Here is a 24,707-nt window from a genome sequence, read left to right on the forward strand (position 1 = left end):
GTGTGAAGCCTCAAATCAGGAGAGATCTAGGTCCAAATTTGACCTCTGACAACTACTAGCTATTGGAAGGTCATGATCTTCCCGCATCTCAATTTCCTCATCTGAGAAGTAGAAATAATCAGTCCTCAGGTTCCTACCTCATAGAACTGGTAGAAGGATGAGAAGAAACAATGTATATAAAGTTGCTTCCTTAATGCTCACATAAATTATAGCAAATATTATTAGTTACAACTTTACCCACAATTTCTCATCAGACCATTGGCTCTCCAACTTTATGTTGTGGGGATCTCTTATCCTTTTAAAAATTGAGGAATCCTCCAAACTATACTTGGCCTTAAAAGCTTCACATAGATGGAGGAGAACAGTAATACTGAAGTGATTAATGGCAATTCTTAAGACTTAAACCAAGGTCTTTTAATTTTAAACTTACATGAATCTTTCACTTCTCCACTGTTACCATCATTCGTGATTTTCAGGCAGTCATGTCTTTTTGTGACCCCTTTTGGAGTTCTCTTAGAAAATCATGGGAGTGGTTTGTCATTTCCATCTCTAGCTCATTTTCTTCATCACTCACAGGAAAGAAACTGAGGCAAACATGTTAAATCACTTGCCCAGAATCACACAGCTAGGAAGAAGCTGAGGTCAAATTTGAATTTAGGTCTTCCTAACTTCAGGCTTGACGCTCTATCCACTCTAACCACTGTGTTTCCTATTGGTTTACTTGATCCCACTGTTTTCAGCTAAAGATTGGTTTTCAACAACAAGAGTGATGCTTACCATCCTGGCCTTCTCTCTGATATCTGAAGTCACCAAATCATAGATGAGCAATGTATCACAAGTGGTCTGAATTTGGGAAATGTTCAACAAAGGGATGTTCAGGTATTATGGAACTAATGAGCCCAACATGGAGCAGAATGAGAATTCTGATTAATTCCATTTAAAAGACAAGTAGCTATTCAGTTTTGTTTCTTTTTATTAATGATCTCTGGTGAGAAACAAAACTCAAAATTTCCTGATTCTATCACATGTTGGGATAAATCAGATTATTGTGAAATTTTCCTTAAATCAAAAATAAATTTGACTCTACAGATTCCATCCATTTTTTCTAATTCTCTTTTAGAGTCAAACAAAACCCAGTGAAACTTGCTTTTTGGTGAAAACTACTAAGATATCTGAGATAGCCATAACGTTCCTCACTAAGTCGTGTCTTCCCTTCTTCTGGGGAGATATGCCTTAATCCTTCAACTGATTCTTAGAAGCAGCTAAATGGAATAATAGTTAGAGAAGGTTGGACCTGGAGTCAGGAAGAACTGGGGTCAAACTCAGTCACAAACATATAGTAGCTGTGTGACTCTGGGCAAGTCTTTTAACTTCTGCCTGCCTCACTTTCCTTATCTGTAAAATAGGATTAATAGAAGTTCCTATCTCCAAGAATTGTTTGTCACAAGATAAAATGAAGTCAAATTTTTATAAAGCACTTGAAAATCCAGAAGCATTGTATTCAGGAGAAATATTCACAAATTCAAATACCTCCACCCTCCTGTTTGCCCTTCTTTGGGTATTCTCCAGCTTACCAAGACACAACCTTAAAAATGTGGCACCCAGAACTAAAAATAATAACACAGATGAGGTCTAACTAGGGCAGAGTACAAAGGAACTATGCCATCTCAATGCAGCCTCAACTCACATTAACCAAAATCTTCTACATAAGAATTATTCTAGTCAAGGTCCCCATCTTCCCAAATCCTTAAAACACACCCAAATATTAGCACTTTTTATTTGCATGTTTAACATTTATATAGAGACTTATGCTTTTCAAAATATAACAACCTTCATATCTCATTATCTTTAACATCTATACAGCCTCAGGAATCTATGAGATGAGTCAGTCTAGTCGTATTAGCCCCATCTTATAGAGGAGGCAAGAGGAGTCCATGAGGTTTTGACTCCCTTGAAGTCACCACAACAATGAAATAGTATAATTAGAATTAGAACCCAGAATTCCTGATCCTTTAGACTTTTTCTACCACACAACAAAGACTCTGATGTTGATTCTCCTAGACAAGGCTTGATAGTCACTTCAATGTTCATACCAATTCATTCTCCATCAAATCAAGAGCTTTCTACTACATTTCCACTATGTGAGCAGCATTGTACTGGATATTGGGGAATTCAAAGGAATCTAAGACAGAGTCCTTGCCCTGATGGATCTTATAACCAAATGGGGAAATAAGCTATACACAGAAAAGTAATTCTTAATAATTCATTTATTCATTCAACAAGCATTTTAGGTGCCTACAATGTACTGGACACATATGAGAGGCATCATGGTATGGAATCAGAAAGAACTGGGTTCAAGTTCTGCATCTGATATTTTCTGCCTGTGTGACCCTGGGTCACATTTAATTTAATTTCTCAAGGGAGAACTCGGACAGCCAAGATATTAAAGAGTCTTGAGACCATGTCATATGAAGCCTACTTGAAGGAATTGGGAGTGCTTAGGCTGGAGAAGATTCATGGAGAATGCCAGCGGCTGTAACATGGCAGAGGGATTTGATTTACTCTCTGGCCCCAGAGGGTATAATCAGGAGTGAGCAAAGTCTAAAAAGATATATTTAGGCTTCATTTCAGGAAAGCTTCTTAACAGCTGGATCTCTATAAAAAGTAGACTGAAATGGGGAAAGGGGGAAGCAAGGTAACCCAATGGACAGAGAGCCAGGCCTAGAGATGGGAGATCCTGAATTCAAATCCGGCCTCAGACCCTTCCTAGCTATGTGACCCTGGGCAAGTTACTTAATTCCCATCAATTAGCCCTTACAGCTCTTCTGCTTCAGAACTGATATACAGTATTGATTCTAAAATGGAAGGTAAGAGTTTTAAAAAATGTTAACTAGGCTGTCTTGGGAAGTAGGAAATTTCCCCACATGTACAGCATTCAAACCAACACTGGATGACCATTGGTCTAGGGTGTTTTATAGTAAAGACTCCTTTTTCAATTGTGGTTTAACTAGATGACTGTTGAGGGACATTCCAGTTTTAAAACCCTGTGATTTTTAAAAATTGCATTCCTTATTTACAATTTCATAATTAAGTTTACCAAGGGTACAAGTGGTTCTGTGGAATCAGTATGGTGTAGTGGAAAGAATTTAAACTCATGTTCTCCATTTGCCTATGTGACCTTGGGGGGGGGGGAATCACTCTTGGCCTCAGTTTCCCCATTTGGAAAAATGAGAGTATTAGACTAAGTGGCCTCTATATATTGGAGAGAGTATTAGCTTTGGATTCAAAGGTTTGAATTCTACCTCTGACACATAACTTGGATGACTTTGAGAAAGTCACTCAATCCCTCTCTGTTTCAATGTCTTCATCTATAAAATGATGGAGCTATGGGGGCAGGTAGATGCTCAATGCATTGAGATCCAGGTCTAGAAATGAGAGGTCCTGGGTACAAATCTGACTTCAGACACTTCCTAGCTGTGTGAACCTGGGCAAGTCATTTAACATCCATTGCCTAGCCTTGGAATCAATACATAGTATTGATTCTAAGATGGAAGTCAATGGCTTGGTTTTTTAAATAATAGATCTAGATAGATGGTTTCCTCAAACTCTAGATCTATGATCCTCTCCTGAAAATAAAGGCTTGGGAGAACCCTCCTATGCTACCCATTTTGATTAGCGACACTGTCACTTCAACAAAGTCATCTTTGGAGCCTATGATCTCCTAGGAAAGGATGACTCAGGAGGACCTTCCTAATGGCTAACCACCAAATTAGCAGAAGACAGTGGTGAAGATGACCGACGGAGACCCCAAGAGGCCAGAACTTTAGCGTTATAGGCTCTTTTCAATGACTAGTTGGCTCTATAACATCCTTTAGTGGTACCTCCCTCCCTATTTGGGTCTAAAGCAAACTGCCCCATTTAATTTAACTTCTTCTCATTTAGTTTTTAATATTTTATCTCTACAGACTTCTGGTTGCAAACCTAGAAGTTAGTAATATTTCACACTTGACCAGTAATGCAAAATTCCAAAATGCTTTCACATACATGATCTCATTGACCTCACAAACTTTCAAGGTAGATAATATAAGTACTATTATTCTAGTATGATTTGCCTAAGCAGCTAAGGGCTGCCACACTGGACTTAGAATCAGGAAGACTTGAGATCAAATCTTGCCTCACACAATTAGCTGGGCCTGGGCAAGTCATTTAATTTTGCGTTTCCTCATCTGTGAAATGTAGATAAGAGGAGTACCAATTTCACAGGGCTTTTGTAAGGATCAAATGAGACACTATTTATAGGTCTTAAAGTGGTATATATGTGTGTGTGTGTGTGTGTGTGTGTGTATAATTACATATATGTATACATATATAATAAAATATAATTTAATGTGCATATATAACATTTTATTTAATATGTACATATAATAAAATAAAATTTTAAAATAGCTAATATATGTAATATACTAGCTATTTTGAAATTTTATTTCTACTTTACAGATGAGGAAACTAAGATTCAGAATTTAACTTAAGCAGAGTCACACAATAAGTAAATGAGTTTGGAATCTAGGGCTTAGGGTTTGTTCTACTCACAGGCTCTTAAGAATGCTACGTTTTAGAATTTGCATTTTATCATATTAAGGACATCATACATGGAGGACACTCAGATTCATAGAATGTGGGAGCTGAAATGGACCTTCATGATCATCTAGTCTTATCCCATTTTACAAATGAGAAAACTGAGGCTCACCAAGAACTTGGCCAAGATTACTTCTATAGCTAGTGGTAAAAGAGAATCTAAAACAGATCTATTATATCATAATGCAAAAGGAAAATCAGGGGGCTATAAGTGATGGTAAAACTTTTAGAGACTATGTGCCATGTCCTGCCCCCCTCCAAACTGAATTCCACCCCCTCACCACCACCACCTTACCCCAGACAGGGGAGGGAGAAGGGAGAGTTCAATTCTCTGCTCAGGGGATGGAATAAGCACTTCCATTGGCTGCTGAACAGAGGGGCAGAAAGGTGTAGTGGAGAGGGGGAGGAACATGACCTCAGAACTCTGTTCTAAAATGGAGTAAGTGCTTCCATTGGCTGCTGGACAGAGGGGCGGGGAAGTGTAGTGGAGAGAGGGAAGGGAGCAACTCCACCTGAGTCCCTCTGCCTTTCTGGTAACTAATTCTGGCTGGTGGTGGCACATGAGTCCACAGAGAAGTATCTGTGTATCATCTTTGGCACGTGTTCCAGAGGTTCACCATCGTGGATCTATAATATTATATCTCTTGATAATTAAAATGTGTCTTTCTTGTGTCTTCCAATAGAAAAGCTTGGCTGACACCAGTGTACCTAATGAAACAAAGTGAGAGATGCAAATGGAAGCTCTACATTTTGGACTGTGTTAACCATATTTTGTGTCTTTAGGGATATTTCAGTTTAAAGGGCATTTTAAGACAATCATTGATGTAGTAATTATTTTTATTGGCTAAAACTTATTGTAAAGATTAGTATGAATAATTCAGTAATGATTAGTATTGATGCAGTATTAACTAACCTCTCAGGCATAATGATCCAAAAACAGTTTAAAACGCATGCCAGTGGGTTGGCCTTCTGACCTAATCAAGTCTCATTCTTATCTCTTTTGGGTGATCCCAAGTTTTTTCTTACAGAATGGTTTTTCTGTGGTTTCTAATTATGTTCTACAAAATCTATGGTTCTTAGAACCATGGATAATAACAATGAGCATTGCCAAATGTCTCTCATGTCTGTCCCATAATTTCCCCACTGCTAGACCATAAAAATTGCCCATTTCCACCTTAATAATAATAATAATAGCTAGAATTTATATAACATCTACTATAGGTCAGGCACCGAGCTGAGCACTTTACAAATATTTCATTTAATCCTCATAACAACTCTGGAAAACAATTGCTCTTATTATTACCCTTTTAATTATTAGGAAACAGGCTGAGAGAAATTAGGTGACTTGCCCAGAGTCACACAGCCAATAAGTATAAGGGGCAGAATTTGAACTCAGGTCTTCATGATGCCAGGTCCAATACTTTATCCATTGTGCCACTTTCATGAAACCCTAAAAATAATCAAAATTAAATAAGTTTATAATTACTTATATAGGGCTTCTATAGTCAGAAACTTCTAAGGGGAATACTTTCGTGATGTTTTTAAAGTGGGAGCCAGACAGTTTCTGCTATCGGGATTGAAAATCAGAAAAACTTTAGTTAAAATCCTGGCTCAAACATGTCATAACTATGTAACACTGGATGAGTCATTAAATTTCTCTCAGCCTCAGTTTCCTTATTTGCAAATTTGTAATAATAATAACACCTATCTCACAAAGCTGTGAAGATAAAATAAGATCATATTTATAAAATGTTTTGAAAAACTTAAAGCATTATATGGATATTTATTATTATTTTCATAAACTGAAAGCCAAGAAACCAGACCCTCAGTCTAGGTTCTGCCACTAACTTGATATGCAATCTTAAGAAAGTTACTAAAAAAGAAGGGAGTTAGGTGGATTGAGAGTCAGGATCAGAGACTGGAGGTCCTGGGTTCAAATCTCCACTCAGACACTTCCTAGCTGTCTGACTTCAGGCAAGTCATTTGACCCCCATTGCCTATTCCTTACCACTCTTCTGCCTTGGACCCAATACAAAGTATTGATTCCAAGAAGGAAGAAGAGAGAAAGAGAGAGAGAAAGAGAGAGAGAATGAAAGGAAGGAAGGAAGGAAGGAAGGAAGGAAGGAAGGAAGGAAGGAAGGAAGGAAGGAAGGAAGGAAGGAAGAAAGAAAGAAAGAAAGAAAGAAAGAAAGAAAGAAAGAAAGAAAGAAAGAAAGAAAGAAAGAAAGAAAGAAAGAAAGAAAGAAAGAAAGAAAGAAAGAAAGAAAGAAAGAAAGAAAGAAAGAAAGAAAGAAAGAAAGAAAGAAAGAAAGAAAGAAAGAAAGAAAGAAAGAAAGAAAGAAAGAAAGAAAGAAAGAAAGAGAGGGAGAAAGAGAGGGAGAAAGACAAAGAAAGAAAAAGGAAGGAAGGAAGGAAAGAAGGAAGGAAGGAAGGAAGGAAGGAAGGAAGGAAGGAAGGAAGGAAGGAAGGAAGGAAGGAAGGAAGGAAGGAAGGAAGGAAGGAAGGAAGGAAGGAATTATCAAGCTCTATGGGCTTTAGTATTTGTCTATAAAATGAGGGTGTTAAATTGGTACAATAAAATAGCATTTGATTTGGAGTCACAAGGTCTAGGCTCAAATGCCTCATTTATGTCTTATTATCTATATAAGTTCGGGCAAGTCACTTAACTTCGGTTTCTCTACCTGTCAAATGACAATGTTGAGTAAAGTCGGGCCCCTCTAGCTCTAAATTGCTAATCCTAAATAATTTTCCAAGTTCCCATTTGGTTCTAATACACAGCTATCCCTTCCACATTTCAACTGAACCCATCACAGTTTTGATATATTGCCAGTCAGCATAAGAAATTAAATGAGAATTTGGGGTGAGTTTTGTGGAAACCACAAACATATGAAGGCCAACTGATGACACAGAAAAAAAAAAGTTTAGAAATGATATAGTCTATTACCAAATAGTTGATTCAAATTTTACAATAAGGAACTGTTAATAACCCATAAAAGAAAAAGACAGAATTCAAACTTTTCTGGTATGAAGGGAGGACCAAAAAAATTTCCAGAGAATTTTAAGATTCGGGGGGGGGGGGGGTGCTGTGTCCCTACCACCCACAATATGAAAGGAATACTTGTACAATGTTTAATGCTTAAGGTCTCTTTTAGCTCTATGCTCTATGATTTCAAGTTCTAAGTTTGTTCTTTATTTTTAATTTCCTTTAAATTTCTAAATTCCTCTTAGGTTTAAGTTGTGTTAAGATATTGAGTTCATTCCATACCATTCTGTGTGCCAAGATCTCTTCTCATTCTAACATTATATAACTCTAAGAATTCTGATCCACTATAAGTAATAATTATCTTCATCATATATTCAGGAGCTTGATGATATAGTGTAGGGGAAACAGGATTGGATTTAAAATCAAAGAACTTGGATTGAAATCCTGACTTCTAACATATTCTCTGTGAGGCTGGGGAGGTCATTTAATCTATCTATTCCCCACTTTACCCAATTTTAAAATGAGATGCTTAGACAACATAAATGCTAGTATTCCTTCAAAATCTATATGCTATGTTCTTACTTGTCCAAATATAAGCCATTATTATTATATATGGGCTGCACCACTAAAACAAAATATCTGCTGAACAGAATGAAAAGAATATATATGCATGTTTTCATCAAAAAATAATTCCAATTATGGGTCACATCCAGAATTCATCCAAACCAGATTTCAAGAGATGGGGTGGAAGAAGAAACTTGAAATGTGTGTGTGTGTGTGTGTGTGTGTGTGTGTGTGTGTGTGTGTGTGTAGATTAAAAAAATACTAGCAAGTCATAAATAAAAAAATAGCTTTGAATCGGGAAGTCCTGGATTCGAATTTCATCTCTTACACATACTGGCTACATGGGTCTGAGTAACTCACTTAATTTTTCAATATCACAGGCAACCTTATAAGACTAGAATTTACAGAACAGGAGCTGACCTGTTTTGCTAGATGGAGTTTTCCCCTCAGAAGTTCCCTAAACTAATGAAATAACAGGAAAGTTCCCCACAAAAATTCGAATCATTCTAGTACTTCAAATGTGTAAATTGTTCTGATGATTCTAAGTTCCATGAGAGTAGGTACTTTGTCACAGAGTTATTTTGAATCTCTCATGTTTAAAGCCTTCCTTAGGTGTTCTGTAGATGTTTATAAAAAAAAATCACTACTATCAACTATACATTTCATCACATTTTTCAAAATTCCCACAAGCTATATCATTTTCAAACAGAGAAGGAAATGGCAAATCACTCAAGTGTCCTCGAAAACCTCATGGACAGTATGGTCCATGGGGTCACAAAGAGTCAGCCACAATTAAATAACAACTTCATTTTCAATAATTATAGCCAAAAGCAACTTCCCTACTATTTAATCTATTTTATTCAATAACTCATTTCCCATAAACTTTTTAATGTACTGACCTCTTCAGGAGTTGGTAATCGGCAAACTAATCAGAAAAATTTTCTACATCTCCTTGGTCATTATCCTTTTAAGAATTAAATGTTAATTAATTAAGAAAAATAATGTTAAGAATGTTAAAAAAGCCAGTTTCTGAATAATTATGACAAATTCCAGTCCCAGAGAACTAAAGATTAAACACACTTCCATCTCAATTGAGAAGTGGGTGACTACAGGTATGGCTCATGGAACATACTGCCATTCATGATTGCTTTGTTAATTTTGTTCTACCACAAGTTATAAGAAAGGGTTTACCAGAGTCAATAAGAATCTATTATGCATCTACCAGGGGCAGAGAAGTAGTACACTGAATAGAGCACTAGGACCAGAAGTTGGGAGGGCATGAATTCAAATATGACCTTCGACACTTCCCAGCTGTGACCCTAGACAAGTCACTTAAACCCTGATTGCTTAGTCTTTACTGCTCTTTTGTCTTAGGACTGATACTAAAGCAGAAGATGAGTTGTTTTGTTTTCCTTTTAAACCTACTTTGTGCCAGGACTATGCTAAACAAAAGGACCGTGATATAGAAACAAAAGATATCAATTTTTAAAATTTATGCTATCTAAAAACATAGAAAGTATTTTTCTTTAAAAATTCTGTCCTTGAATTGATCCTCTTCAAGAGTACAGAAAAGATTGAGGGAATTTCCTTGTTGCCCTGGGTCTGCTGAAAATAATTCACTCCACACTATGAATGAAAAAGAAGTACATTATACTTGAACTAAATTAATCTATATGAATTAGACTGATATTTAAATTGTTTTCTTTATGTGAATTTCATTATGGTTACCCAAAACATCATGCTGTGCTCGGGTGTTAAGTGATTCAGGAATAGAGTAGAAATGCCAAAATTAATAGCACAGCTGTGCACCAAACAGAATCTGTATTTTGACTCCATTAGGCTTTTCATTTCTGGGGAAAAAAGTACTACCAGAAAAAGTCTGTAGTCTGGGAGAAGCAAAAGTGAGGGAGTACTCATCAGACTCAGGATAAAGGCAGGGCAGGACTTTAGAATCAGAAAATTATAGACCCTCTAGCTGAACTTCTTGGATTTTCAGATGAAGAGACAGATCTGGAAAGATGAGGCAGGTTCCCCAAAGTAATGCAATAAATTAGAATGATTCTAAATTAGAACTTCTGACTCCATGACAGCATGAAACCTTTCTACTATGAGACTCTGAGCAATCTACCAGCCCTACATAGTCCATGGAGGTGCTGGAAGGAAAGTACTTTGTAAAGCATTATGTAAATGGGAATTATTGATTATAATCGCTAACTTCTAGGTCGTGCTTTGTAGGTTTAGCAAGCTCTTCAAAAATATGACCTCACCCTCCTGAAATCAAACTTGAAGATCATACAAAGGGTGATGAGATACGTGATGAGTACTCGTAGACTGAAACAAATAATGAACAAGGAATTGCATGGGAGAAGTTCCATAAAGGATGTCATATGTCATCAAAGAGCTGTGCAAATAGGAAAACAATGTGAGCCAGTCACATCACAAGAGGAAAGGATAACGGATATACAGGTCTTGCGCTCCATTGGCAAGCAGACAATGACCCCATTCCTCAACCCCTATTTTGATGAGTTGAAGATGGTGGGAGAGGGGTACAAATAACACTTACACAGGATAGAAAAAAGTAGATGGGCTGAAATCTTCACTAGTGGGAAATATTCATGGTGGTGAGGTCCAGGAATATAAGCATTGAACAACTGACTTCCTGGGGGTGGGAAATGGGATATATGTATGGCAAAACGTTAAGTTTAATATGAATTATTAACATTTTCTCCATCACTTTTCAACACTTCATATTTCTTCTACAGCTTCTCTGCTCAAAAGATGGTTTCTTTTCAGGGGTTGATTCTGATTCAAATGTCATTAGGTTTTAATTTCTATCTAAATAAGTCATTTATATAACTTCATTGAGGGAAATGACAATGGTGAGACATCCTTTCAAAACCTATGGGATGCAGCCAAAGCAGTACTCAGGGGGAAATTTATATCCTTGAGTTCATATATAAACAAATTAAGAAGGGCAGAGGTCAATGAATTGGGCATGCAAATAAAAAAACTAGAAAGTGAACAAATTAAAAATCCTCAGATCAAGACTAAATTAGAGATCCTAAAAATCAAAGGAGAAATTAATAAAATTGAAAGTCAAAGAACTATTGATTTAATAAATAAGACTAGAAGCTGGTACTTTGAAAAAACAAATAAAATTGATAAAGTACTAGTCAGTCTAATTAAAAAAAGGAAAGAAAAAAACCAAATTGACAGTATCCAAGATGAAAAGGGAGACCTCACCTCTAGTGAAGAGGAAATCAAGGCAATCATTAAAAACTACTATGCCCAATTATATGGCAAAAAATATGGCAATCTAAGTGATATGGATGAATACTTACAAAAATATAAATTGCCTAGACTTAAGAAGAAGAAATAAATTACCTAAACAACCCCATATCAGAAAAAGAAATTGAACAAGCCATCAAAGAACTCCCTAAGAAAAAATCCCCAGGTCCAGACGGATTCACAAATTAATTTTATCAAACATTCAAAGAACAGCTAACCCCAATACTATACAAACTATTTGACAGAATAAGCCAAGAAGGGGTTCTACCAAATTCTTTTTACAACACCAACATGGTACTGATCCCAAAGCCAGGCAGGTTAAAAACAGAGAAAGAAAACCATAGGCCAATCTCCCTAATGAATATAGATGCAAAAATCTTAAATAGGATACTAGCAAAAAGACTCCAGCAAGTCATCACAAGGGTTATCCACTACAATCAGGTAGGATTCATTCAAGGAATACAAGGAAGGTTCAATATTAGGAAAACCATCCAAATAATTGACCATATTAATAAGATCAGGAGTCAAACAAGGATGCCCATTATCACCTTTATTATTTAATATTGTACTAGAAACACTAGCAGTAGCAATTAGAGAAAAAAAAGAAATTGAAGGTATTAAAATTGGCAATGAGGAAACCAAGCTGTCACTCTTTGCAGATGATATGATGATTTACTTAAAGAATCCCAGGGAATCAACCAAAAAGCTAATCGAAATAATCAACAACTTTAGCAAAGTTGCAGGATACAAAATAAACCCGCATAAGTCATCAGCATTTCTATATATCTCCAACCCAGTTCAGCAGCAAGAATTAGAAAGAGAAATTCCATTTAAAGTCACCCAAAACAATATAAAATACATAGGAATCTATCTGCCAAGACAAACACAGGAACTATATGAACACAACTACAAAACACTCTCCACACAATTAAAACTAGATCTAAACAATTGGAAAAACATTGATTGCTCATGGGTGGGACGAGCTAACATAATAATACCCAAACTTATCTATCTATTTAGTGCCATACCCATTGAACTACCAAAAAACTATTTTACTGAATTAGAGAAAACCATAACAAAGTTCATTTGGAAGAATAAAGGATCAAGGATATCCAGGGAAATAATGAAAAAAAAATACAAAGGAAGGTGGCCTTGCAGTCCCAGATCTCAAACTATATTACAAAGCAGAGGTCATCAAAATAATTTGGTACTGGCTAAGAGACAGGAAGGAGGATCAGTGGAATAGATTTGGGGTAAATGACCTCAGTAAGACAGTCTTTGACAAACCCAAAGACCCCAGCTTTTGGGACAAAAATCCAGTATTTGATAAAAACTGCTGTGAAAATTGGAAGAAAGTGTGGGAAAGATTAGGTTTAGATCAACACCTCACACCCTACACCAAGATAAATTCAAAATGGGTGAATGACTTGAACATAAAGAAGGAAACTATAAGTAAATTAGGTGAACACAGAATACTATACATGTCAGAACTTTGGGAAGGGAAAGATTTTAAAACCAAGCAACACTTAGAAAGAGTCACAAAATGCAAAATAAATAATTTTGACTACATCAAATTAAAAAGGTTTTGTACAAACAAAACCAATGTAACTAAAATTAGAAGGAAAGCAAAAAACTGGGAAACAATCTTCATAACAAAAACCTCTGACAAAGGTCTAATTACTCAAATCTATAAAGAGCTAAACCAGTTGTACAAAAAATCAAGCATTCTCCAATTGAAAAATGGGCAAGGGACATGAATAGGCAATTTTCAGTCAAAGAAATCAAGACTATTAGTAAGCACATGAAAAAGTGTTCTAGATCTCTTATAATCAGAGAGATGCAAATCAAAACAACTTTGAGGTATCACCTCACACCTAGCAGATTGTTCAACATGACAGCAAAGGAAAGTAATGAATGCTGGAGGGGATGAGGCAAAGTCTGGACATTAATGCATTGCTGGTGGAGTTGTGAATTGATCCAACCATTCTGGAGGGCAATTTGGAACTATGCCCAAAGGGTGATAAAAGACTGTCTGCCCTTTGATCCAGCCTTAGCAGTGCTGGGCTTGTACCCCAAAGAGATAATAAGGAAAAAGACTTGTGCAAGAATATTCATAGCTGTGCTCTTTGTGGTAGCCAAAAATTGGAAAAGAGGGGATGCCCATCAATTGGGGAATGGCTGAACAAATTGTGGTATATGTTGGTGATGGAATACTATTGTGCTAAAAGGAATAATAAAGTGGAGGAATTCCATGGGGACTGGAACAACCTCCAGGAAGTGATGCAGAGTGAGAGGAGCAGAACCAGGAGAACATTGTACACAGAGACTGACACATTGTGGCACAAGAGAATGTAACGGACTTCTCCAGTAATGGCTTTACAATGTCCCTGAACAACCTGCAGCAATCTACGAGGAAAAAAAAAAACTATCCTCAAGCAGAGGACAAACTGAGGGAGTAAAAACACCGAGGAAAAGCAACCGCTTGACTACAGGGATTGAGGGGACATGATCAAGGAGAGATGCTAAATGAGCACCCTAATGCAAATACCAACAACAAGGAAATGGGTTCAGAGCAAGGACACATGTGATACCCAGACGAATTGCGCATTGGCTAGGGAAGGGGTTGAGGGGTTTGGGGGGAGGAAAAGAAAATGATCTGTTTCCAATGAATAATGTATGAAAATGACCAAATATAATAATGTTTAAAAAAATAAAATAAATAAGTCATTTATTAGTCTAGACAGTAAGCAAAGCAATATATCAAACTTATTATTAGTCCATGTTTATTTCTAATGTGTACATCAAAATTTCTTGAAAATTTAACAGTTGGCTCTTGTAAGTTGGTTTGAGTCATCTATACCATACTTTTGGGATCACAGATTCACTGAAATCTCAAAGTATTATTATTAAAGGGACCAAGGTGAGCTTTGATCAGATAATGGATAGAATTTCTGAAATAATTTAAGGCTTCCAAAGTGCTTTACATTTGTTATCTCTGATCCTAACAAGTCCCTTGTGAAGCAGGTGCTATAATTTTTCTATTTTATAGATTAAGGAACTGAGATGTGACAAGGTTATTACATTATTTGTCCAGGGTCATACAGCTATTAAGTATCGGAGGAAGAATTGGAATTCAGATCTTCTGTGATCTCTCCACTATACTGTCTAGATCAGATAAATAAAAGTTATAGATTTCTACTGTAAATGGAAACCATTTTAATCATTGATTAAAGTCCTGGGGTAAATAATATTTTAGGGATCCCCAAAAGGCTCAAGAGTATCAATAATAAATATAAATTTATTACCAGAAGCCTACACCAGTGTGAAGCAAATACCAGTGAAAAACATTCTTCCTAGCCTCATCTTTATGCACATCATGCCAATGCCAATGCAGTTACATACATTCATTCAATGTGGATTTATTAAATAAAGATTTAGAGAAGACTTGGATTCTTAACTTTAAGGAACTTGAGTCTAGTGGAAAAATAAGATGCCAACCCAGATAACACTGATGTGCACAGAGAACTACAAAATAAATCCTCACTTTCCTGCTTGTTGAAAAAAAAATAAAAAAAGCAAAAGCTGCCCAAAGGCAGTGGTGATCTTCCTTTGACAGAGGGTCCCTGAGGGTTTGAGAGAGTGTTTCCATGGCTATGAATCTGTTCAAATTCCAAATATGACTCTAACTGGACTTGAGAGATAGAAGTTAAAACCTAAAGGCATTTGAATCAGAATCAATCCCTGAAAGAAACTATGTTTTAAATCAGAGTAGCTTTAGCAGAAATGTGAAGTGTTGAAAAGAGAACTGGTTTTGAAATCAGAATGACAAAATCTGAGAGAAGTAAAGTAAAGGAGAGAAGTAAAAAAAAAAAAGACAAGATTACATCTTGTCAAAACCACAAATAAGTAGGTATCCCAAATACATAACTTCCAACAAATGTTCATTCCTCCTTTTCCTAAGGAGTTCCAGTGGTAGGAAGCCCCCTACTTCCTGGGATAACCAAGTCTACCTGGGTACAGATCTAATTTGTTGGGAACTTTTTTCCTTATATCCAACCAAAATCTGCCTCTCAGCAACCACTAAAAAAGGATTTATTGGAAGGTGGAACCAAGATGGTAGAGTAAAGGAAGCACCACAGCCAGGTTCTTCCAATATTCCCCTGTAAACAACTTGAAAATAATAATCAAACCAAATTCTGGAGCAGCAGAGCTAACAAAAGATCGGGTTAAGACATTTTTCAAACCCAAGACAACTTAAGAAGTAAAAAGGAGAGATCTGTGACAATAGGGTTGGGGCACATGCTGCAATCACCAGCTTAGGTTTTGAAGCTGGCAACAGTAACTTCTTTAAGCGCTCTCAAAGGAGAGATGATGAGGGAATCTGACAACAAATCAGAAAGAGAAGATCCCTGTGTTAGCACTGAGAAAGGATTCAATGCTTTTGGCATTGGCAGCTCCATTGCTGAAAAATATATCCATGACACAATTACCAAGGGAAAAGGAGTGCTTTTAGTCACAAGGGAGCAGGGGCCCCAATGAGCAGTATAGTTTGCAGTTTCAAGGGAGCCTTGACCAGTTTCTCCCAGGTCACATAACTTTGGAAGTACCAAGAATTTCCAAACCCCCAGAACTAGCTCTAAAAATAGCAGTATGAAAAAGCACAAAGTTTAGAATGAAAGGACTTTAAAAGAATACCTGCCCTTTGATCCAGCCATGTCACTGCTGGGTTTATACCCCAAAGAGATAATAAGGAAAAAGACTTGTACAAAAATATTTATAGCTGCACTCTTGGTGGTGGCAAAAATTTGGAAAATGAGAGGATGCCCATCGATTGAGGAATGGCTGAACAAATTGTGGTATCTTTTGGTGATGGAATACTGTTGTGCTAAAAGGAATAATGAACTGGAGGAATTCCAGGTGAACTGGGATGACTTCTAAGAATTGACGCAGAGTGAAAGGAGCAGAACCAGAAGAACATTGTACCCAGAGACAGATGTACTATGGCACAAACAAATGTAATGGACTTCTCTACAATGCAATGATCCACGACAATTCTGAAGGACTTATGAGAAAGAAGGCTATCCACGTCCAGAGAAAGAACTGTGGGAGTAGAAACACAAAAGAAAAACATTTGCTTGATCATATAGGTTGATGGCGATATGAATGGGGATGCAGATGAAAATGATAACTCTAGTACAAATATTAATAATATAGAAATAGGTCTTGATCAATGATACATATAAAACCCAGTGAAATTGCTTGTTGGCTATGGGAGGGGGGAATGATGAGGGGAGGGAAAGAACATGAATCATTTAACTAGGGAAAAATATTCTTTTTAATTAATTATTTTTTTAAAAGCTTAGGATGGTCCCACCACCACCAATCACCTTCACCCTAAGAACAGAGCCCAGCTTTAATAGAAATTTCAAAATAAGAAATAGTGTAAAAAAAAACTGAGCAAACAGAAAAAAAAAGAATGTGGTCCCAAAAATCTACTATGATCATAAACTCAGGAAAAGACAATAATGTCAAAACAGCTAGAAGTAAAGACTCAAAGAGAAAAAAAATTAATTTGGATGTAAGTCTAACCAATAAAAATTCTTTGAAGAACATTTGTTTAAATCAAATAAGAATAGAAGAGGAAAAAATGGAAAAGGGAATGAGAGTAATACAAGAAAAATATGAAAATACAATTAATAGCTTGGTAAAAGAGTCATTAAAAAGATTAAATAAAACAAAACCTTAAAAAACAGAATTGTTCACATAGAAAAAGAGGTAAAACATTTCACTGATAGAAATAACTTTTTAAAAAGAAGAATTGGATAAATTTGGGGGTAAAGGTACAAAATCTCACTGAAAAAATTAATTCTCTAAAAATTAGAATTCGACAAATGAAAACTGACTCCATGTAATTTCAAGAAAAGATAAAATAAAGTTGAAGGAATAAAAAAATAGAGGAAAATGTGAAACAGATCAGAAAAACAACTGACCATGATAGTAGATTTAGGAGAGAGGACTTAAGAATTATTGGACCACACAAAAGCCCTCATCAAAGAAAGAGCTTAGATATCATAGTCTAAGAAATTTTAAAGGGAAACTCTCCCAATATCCTAGAAATAGAGGCCAAAATAGAAATTGAAAGAATTTACCAATCATCTCCTGAAAGAGATGCCAAAATGAACAGTCCTAGAAATATTATGGCTAAATTCCAAAGCTCCCAGGTCAAATAGATACTACTCCAAACAATCAGAAACCATTTGAATACCAAAAAGCTACAGTCAGGATCACATAATATTTATCAGTGAACACATTAACAGAACAATGGACTCAGAATATTATATTCCAGAAGCAAATGAACTAAAATTACAACTAAAATTAAGCTACTCAACTAAACTGAGTATAATCCTTCAGAGGGAAAATGAAGATTGAATAAAATAAAGGATTTTCAAGCACTCCTAATGAAAAGACCAAAAATAAATAGAAATTTTACTGTCAAATACAAGACTCAAAAGAAATATCAAAGGTAAACATGAAAGAAAAATAAGAGATTTAGTAAGATTAAAATGTTTATATAGGAAGATGATATATGCAACTGCTAAGAGTTTTATTATTATAAAGGCAGTTAAAGGAATTCTACATAAACCAAGAGCACAATTGTGATTCAATTATGCTGGGATGATCTAAAAAAAAAAACAACAACATAGCTGGACAAGAAAGAGGAATACCCTGGGGGTGGGGGAGAGGGAAAGGAGAAGAATAATAGTGGAAATTGTCTCACATAAAAGGGGTCTGAAAAGGTCTTTTACAATGGAGGGAGAAATGGGGTGGGGCTGGCAATGCTTGTACATTTTCACTCTTATCTGAATTAGTTCAAAGAGGAAGGGAAATATGCATGCATATGCATATGTATAGATGTATGTATATGTGTGTGTATACATATACACTCAGTTGTGAACAAAAATCTATCTTTCCCAATAGGAAAGCAGGAAAATGAATGGACAATAGAAAGGTGGAAAGAGGTAAAAAATGAAGAGGGCAGATAAGGAGGGCAGTAGTCAGAAGCAAAACAGACTTTTGAGGACTGACAAGGTAAAAAGAGAGAAAGAAGAATAAAGAGAAGAAAATAGGATGGAAGGAAAGGTACAATCTGTAATTATAACTGTGGATATGAATGGGATAAATTCACCCATAAAATGGAAGCAGTTAGTAGGATACTTTAGAAACTAGAATCTAACAGTAAGGCTTAATATTAATTTCTTAATAAGAAATTATTAATAAAAAAACATATGAAACAGATAAACATGAATGTTATTAATCTAAAGGGCTGGAGCAGAATTTAATATGCTTCAGCTGAATCTCAGACAAGCAAAAAGCAAAAATAAACCTAATTAAAAGAGATAAGCAGAGAAACTATATCTTTCTAAAAGGCTCAATAGAAAATGAAGTAATATAAATATTAATATATACACCAAATGGTAAAATATCCAAATTCTTACAGAAAAAGCTAAATGAGTTACAGGAGGAAATAGTAAAATTATATTGAGGTCTCTCCCACCTGCTGGACCTCATCTTCCCTGCCTCAAACTAGATAAATCTTACAATAATAAAAAAAAGATGTCAAGGATATAAACAATCTTAGGGAAGCTAGCTATAATAATCCTCCAGAGAAAATTAAATAGAAATAAAAAGGAATATAGCATTTTCTCAGTTGTACATGGCATTTTCCAAAAACTGACCATGTAGTAGGACATGAAATTGTCAAAATAAATGCAAAAACCAGAAATTTTGAATACACTCATTACAGATCATAATTTAATAAAAATTATAGTCAATAAAGGTCATGAGAGCATAGACTAAGAACTAATAAGAAATGAAATAATCTAATCCTAAAAAAGAAATCAGAAGAAATCATAGAAACAATCAATACTTTCATTAAGGAGAATAACAGTGAGAGAATACACCCATATTTGTAAGATGCATCCAAACCAATACTTAGGGAAAATTTATACCTTTAAATTGTATCCTGCAACTTTGCTAAAGTTGTTGATTATTTTGACTAACTTTTTAGTTGATTCTCAGGATTCCTTAAGTCACTGCCTATTTTAATACCTTCAATTTCTTTTTCTTCTCTAATTGCTACTGCTAGTGTTTCTAGTACAATGTTAAATAATAGAGTTGATAATGGGTATCCTTGTTTCACTCCTGATCTTATTGGGAATGCTTCTACTTTGTCCCCATTACAGATGTTTGCTGATGTTTTAGATATATACTGTTTATTGTTATTGTTCTATTCCTATACTGTCTAGTGTTTTCAGTAGGAATGGGTGTTTTTTGAGTATTTTGTCAAAGGCTTTTTCTGTATCTATTGAGATAATCATTTAATTTCTGTTGGTTTGCTTGTTGTTATGGTCAATTATGTGGATGGTTTTCCTAATATTGAACCATCCTTGCATTCTTGGTATAAATCCCACCTGATCTAGTATTCTATTTAAGACTTTTGCATATATGGTTATTAGGGATATTGGTCTATAGTTTTCTTTCTCTGTTTTTGACCTACCTAGCTTTGGAATCGGTACCATATTTGTGTCATAAAAGGAATTTGGTAGAACTCCTTCTTTGCTTATTCTGTCAAATAGTTTGTATAGAATTGGGATTAGTTGTTCTTTGAATGTTTGATAGAAATCATTTGTGAATCTATCTGGTCCTGGGATTTTTTCCAAGGGAGTTCTTTGATTAGTTGTTCAATTTCTTTTTCTGATATGGAATTATTTAGTTATTCTATTTATTCTTCAGTTAATCTAGGCAATTTAGATTTTTGTAAATATTCAATGACATATTTATTGCCATATAACTGAGCATAATAGTTTTTAGTGATTGCTTTAATTTCCTCTTCATTAAAGGTGAGGTCTCCCTTTTCATCTTGGATACTGTTACTGTGGTTTTCTTCTTTCCTTTTTTTAAATTAGATTGACCAGTACTTTGTCTATTTTATTTGTTTTTTCAAAGTACTGCTTTTAGTCTTATTTATTAATTCAATAGTTCTTTTACTTTTGATTTTATTAATTTATCCTTTAATTTTTAGAATCTCTAATTAAGTTTTCATCCGAGGATTTTTAATTTGTTCATTTTCTAGGTTTTTTATTTAATTTGCATGCCCAATTAATTTACATCTGTCCTCCCTAATTTGCTAATATATGAACTCAAGGATATAAATTCCCCCCCACCCCAAGTACTGCTTTGGCTATAAGTCTTGAAAGGATGTCTGATCGTTGTCATTTTCTTCAATGAAGTTATTAATTGTTTCTATGATTTGTTCTTTAACTAATCAATTTTGGAGAATCATATTATTTAATTTCCAATTAATTTTTGATTTGCCTCCCCATATACCCTTACTAATTATTATTTTTATTGCATTATGATCTGAAAAGGCTGCATTTATTATTTCTGCTACTTTTCACTTGTTTGCAATTTTTTTATGCCCTAGTACATGGTAAATCTTTGTGAATGTACCATGTGCTGCTGAAAAGAAGGTGTATTCCTTTTTATCCCTATTTATTTTTCTCCACATATCTACTAACTCTAATTTTTCTAATACTTCATTCACATTTCTTACCTCTTTATTATTTATTTTTTGGTTGGATTTATCTAGATCTGATAGAGGAAGGTTCAGGTCTCCCATTAGTATAGTTTTACTATCTATTTCATCCTTGAGCTCCACTAGTTTCTCCTTTAAAAATCTGAATGCCATACCATTTGTTGAATACGTGTTGAGTATTGACATTTCCTCATTGTCTATACTACCTTTTATCAGGATGTAATTACCTTCCCTGTCTCTTTTCTTTAACACCTACCTTCTATCTTGGAGCCAACTGGCTCCAAGGCAGAAGAGTGGTAAGGGCTAGGCAATGGGGGTCAAGTGACTTGCCCAGGGTCACACAGCTAGGAAGTGTCTGAGGCCAGATTTGAACCTAGGACCTCCCATCTCTAGGCTTGGCTCTCAATCCACTGAGCTACCCAGCTTCCCCCTCCCTATCTCTTTTAACTAGATCTATTTTTACTTTGGCTTTGTCATATATCATGATTGTGACTCCTGCCTTCTTTTTCTCAGTTGATGCCCAAGAGATTTTGCTCCATCTGCTTACCTTTACCCTATGTGTGTCTACCTTCCTCGTGTGTTTCTTATAGACAATATATGGTAGGATTTTGATTTCTAATCCACGCTGCTATTTGCTTCTGTTTTCTGGGTGAGTTCATTCCATTCACATTCAGAGTTATGATTACTAGATATGTATTTCCCAACATTTTGATTTCCACTCCTAGTCCTGCCCTTTCTTCTTTCACTATTTCCTTCTATGCCAGTGTTTTGTTTTTAATTAGTCCCCCTATTTCCCAACCTTACTTTGCTTCCCTTCACCCCCCTTCTTATTCCTCTCTTATTTTTCTTTAGGTTATTTTTAATCTACCTTCCGTTCTCCCTCCCTTGTATTACTTCCCTCCCCACTGTTTCTTACTCTTCTACTTCTCTGTAGGGCTGTAGGGTGCAAATCAATTCTCTGCCACAATGGATCTGATTGATCTACCCTCTTTGAGTCAATTTCAATGCATGTAGGAATTAAGTATTTCCTTTACCTTTCTCTTTACCTTTCCAATGTATTGGTGTTCTCCCCCACTCCTGCCATGCACTTCTTTATGAAATACAAGTTTACCCCATTTTGTCTCCTTTACCATTTCTCTTAGTATTAACTTCTTTTTTATCTATCTATCTATCTATCTATCTATCTATCTATATCTATCTATATCTATATCTATATCTATATATATCTTGGCATTTCATCCTATGCAGTTTGTCACTGTTCCCTCTAAGTATAATTCTTCTAGCAACACAGATGATAATAACAATTTTTAAGAGTGACCAATATCTTCTTTTCTTAAATGGATACAAATCTTTTTAACTTACCAGGTCCCTTGAAAAAAATTGTTTTGTTTTGTTTTTCTCCTTTCTTAATTACCTTTTGGTGATTCGCTGGAGTTCTGTGTTTGGGCATCAAATTTTCTGTTTAAGTCAGGTCTTTTCTTTATGAATGGTTGGAAGTCTTCTATTTCATTAAATGACCAAACTCTTCCCTGCAAGAATATAGTCAGTTTTTCTGGGTAGTTGACTCTCGGTTGTAGATCCAGTTTCCTTGCTTTCTGGAATATCATATTCCATGCTTTTCGGTCCTTCAATGTAGATGCAGCCAGATCTTGTGGTATCCTAACTGTGATTCCATGGTATATGAATGACTTCTTAGCAGCTTGTAGTATTTTTTCCTTGGTCTGGTAGTTCTTGAATTTGGCTATAATATTCCTGGGTGTTGTCAATTGAGGTTTAAGTACAGGAGATGATCTATGGATTCTTTCAATCTCCACTTTTACCTTTTGCTCTATAATATTAGGGCATTTTTCTTGGATAATTTCCTGTAGAATGACATCCAGAATTTTTCTTTTGTTATGGTATTCCAATAGTCTGGTAATTCTTATACTGTGTCTCCTGGATCTGTTTTCCAGTCCAATGGTTTTGTCAATGAGGTGTTTCACATTTTCCTCAAATTTTTCATTCTTTTGATTTTGTTTTATAGATTCTTGCTGCTTTTTAGAGTCATTTGCTTCTACTTTTTGGATTCTAGTTTTTAAAGACTGGATTTCATCCCTTGCTTTTTGGTCATCCTTCTCCTTCTGGTCTGATTTTCTTTGGAGTTCATCTTTCATCTTCTTTGCCTTATCTTTCATCTCCTTTGCCTCATTTTCAAGCTGGTTAAGTTTGGCTTTCAAGACACTATTTTCTGTTTCAGATGACTTATTTTGCTTTTTAAGTTCTTTCCCCAGTTGTTTTCAGCCTTTCTTAATTGCTTTTTGAATTGTATTTTGAGTTCTTCCAAAGCCTGTGTCCAATTCATAGGAGTTTCTATGTTTTGGCTTAGTGTTCCTTGATCCTCCTCTGTTCCATTTTCTCTTCATTCATTGCCTGGATAGAAGCTGTCGATTGTAATTTCTTTTTTTTTTCATTTGTTTACTCATATTCTTTTCCCCTTATTTCCCCCCTGTAGTTGCCTGTAGTCTTGTTCCTCTCATTATGTGCTGGATCTGTGGATTTGGGCTGTTCTGTCCTGAAGGGGCTTCTTCTCTGCTCTGCTTATTGATCAGGTTAGACTTTTGGTATTGATGAGACCGGAGGTCAGATCTTCCCCAGCTGGCAGCAGAATCTGAAAAGCAACTGGGCTTCCCACCCTGTTATCAAGGTTGTAGCCTGCAGTAGTTGAAGTCTTTAACCTTGGAGCTAAATCAGCAAGGCTGTCAGAGCAGTCTGTGCGGGTGGGGGTTTGGAGCTTGAGCTTTCCAGGCTCTCTGAAGGCTTCTTATCTGTCCTATTGATAAGATTGAGACTGGGTGGAGTTGATCTGCAAACTGGATGTACACTTTGGCTGATACCTTGAGAAAGGGGGGGGGGGAGATGGAGGGTCTTGGCTGTGACTAGGCTGCCTTCTCTGTGCTTCTCCTCCAGCTGCCTCCCTGCCACCTGTGTTCAATGCTCTGAGCCTGGTACAGTTGTGCCAGCAAGGTACTCCCTCCAGACTAGCTCGCTTTCCTGCCTAGAGACTCCAGCTGCTACTGGAGGCTCAGCTGTGTAGGTAGGGGAGGGGTCCTGGGCTTTCTTCTTTCTTTCCCTTAAACTGAAGTGTTTTAGAATTCAGGCTTTGGGGGGCGGGTGGCATACCTTTTCTCCTCTGTCCTGTTGTTAGATTTGGTTTTCAGTCCCCTTGAAGCATTGTGTTTTTGATTGGTGAGGAAGGGTTTTGTGGAGGTCTGAACTTTTGCTGCCTTTAAGCCACCATCTTGACTCCATCTCTCATACCTTTAAATTGATACTTCAATAAAAGAGAAAAAGAACAAATTAGTGATCTGAGCATGCAACTTTAAAAAAGCTAGGAGGAAAACAAATTAAAATTTCCAATTAACCACTAAACTGGAAATACTGAAAATCAAAGGAGAGAGTAAAAACATTGAAAGAAAAAAATTATTCAGATAATAAAAATAGGAGCTGGTTTTATGCAAAAATGAAATAAAATATATAAACCAATTGTTAATTTGGGGGGAAAAGAAAGGAAGAAAATCAAATTACCAGCATCAAAAATCAAAAGGATGAGTGCAGCAACAGTGAAGATGAAATAAAGCAATTATTAGGACCTATTTCCCCAAT

At 35.8% G+C, this 24,707-nt stretch overlaps 1 long non-coding RNA gene across 5 annotated transcripts in view; it reads right to left on the reverse strand.

Annotated features, from left to right (window-relative positions):
• LOC103106374 (uncharacterized) overlaps positions 1 to 24,707 on the reverse strand; it is a 168,037-nt gene that overhangs the window by 53,384 nt on the left and 89,946 nt on the right. For 4 of the 5 annotated variants that reach the window (XR_008912839.1, XR_008912838.1, XR_008912837.1 and 1 more), the window contains one exon: positions 22,480 to 24,375. This is a non-coding gene — a long non-coding RNA (uncharacterized LOC103106374). The remainder of the gene's footprint in view (positions 1 to 22,479; positions 24,376 to 24,707) is intronic. The other variant, XR_008912840.1, reaches the window with a different exon arrangement.

Source organism: Monodelphis domestica, chromosome 6 (genome assembly GCF_027887165.1).
Source record: "Monodelphis domestica isolate mMonDom1 chromosome 6, mMonDom1.pri, whole genome shotgun sequence".
NCBI classification, from domain to species: domain Eukaryota; kingdom Metazoa; phylum Chordata; class Mammalia; order Didelphimorphia; family Didelphidae; genus Monodelphis; species Monodelphis domestica.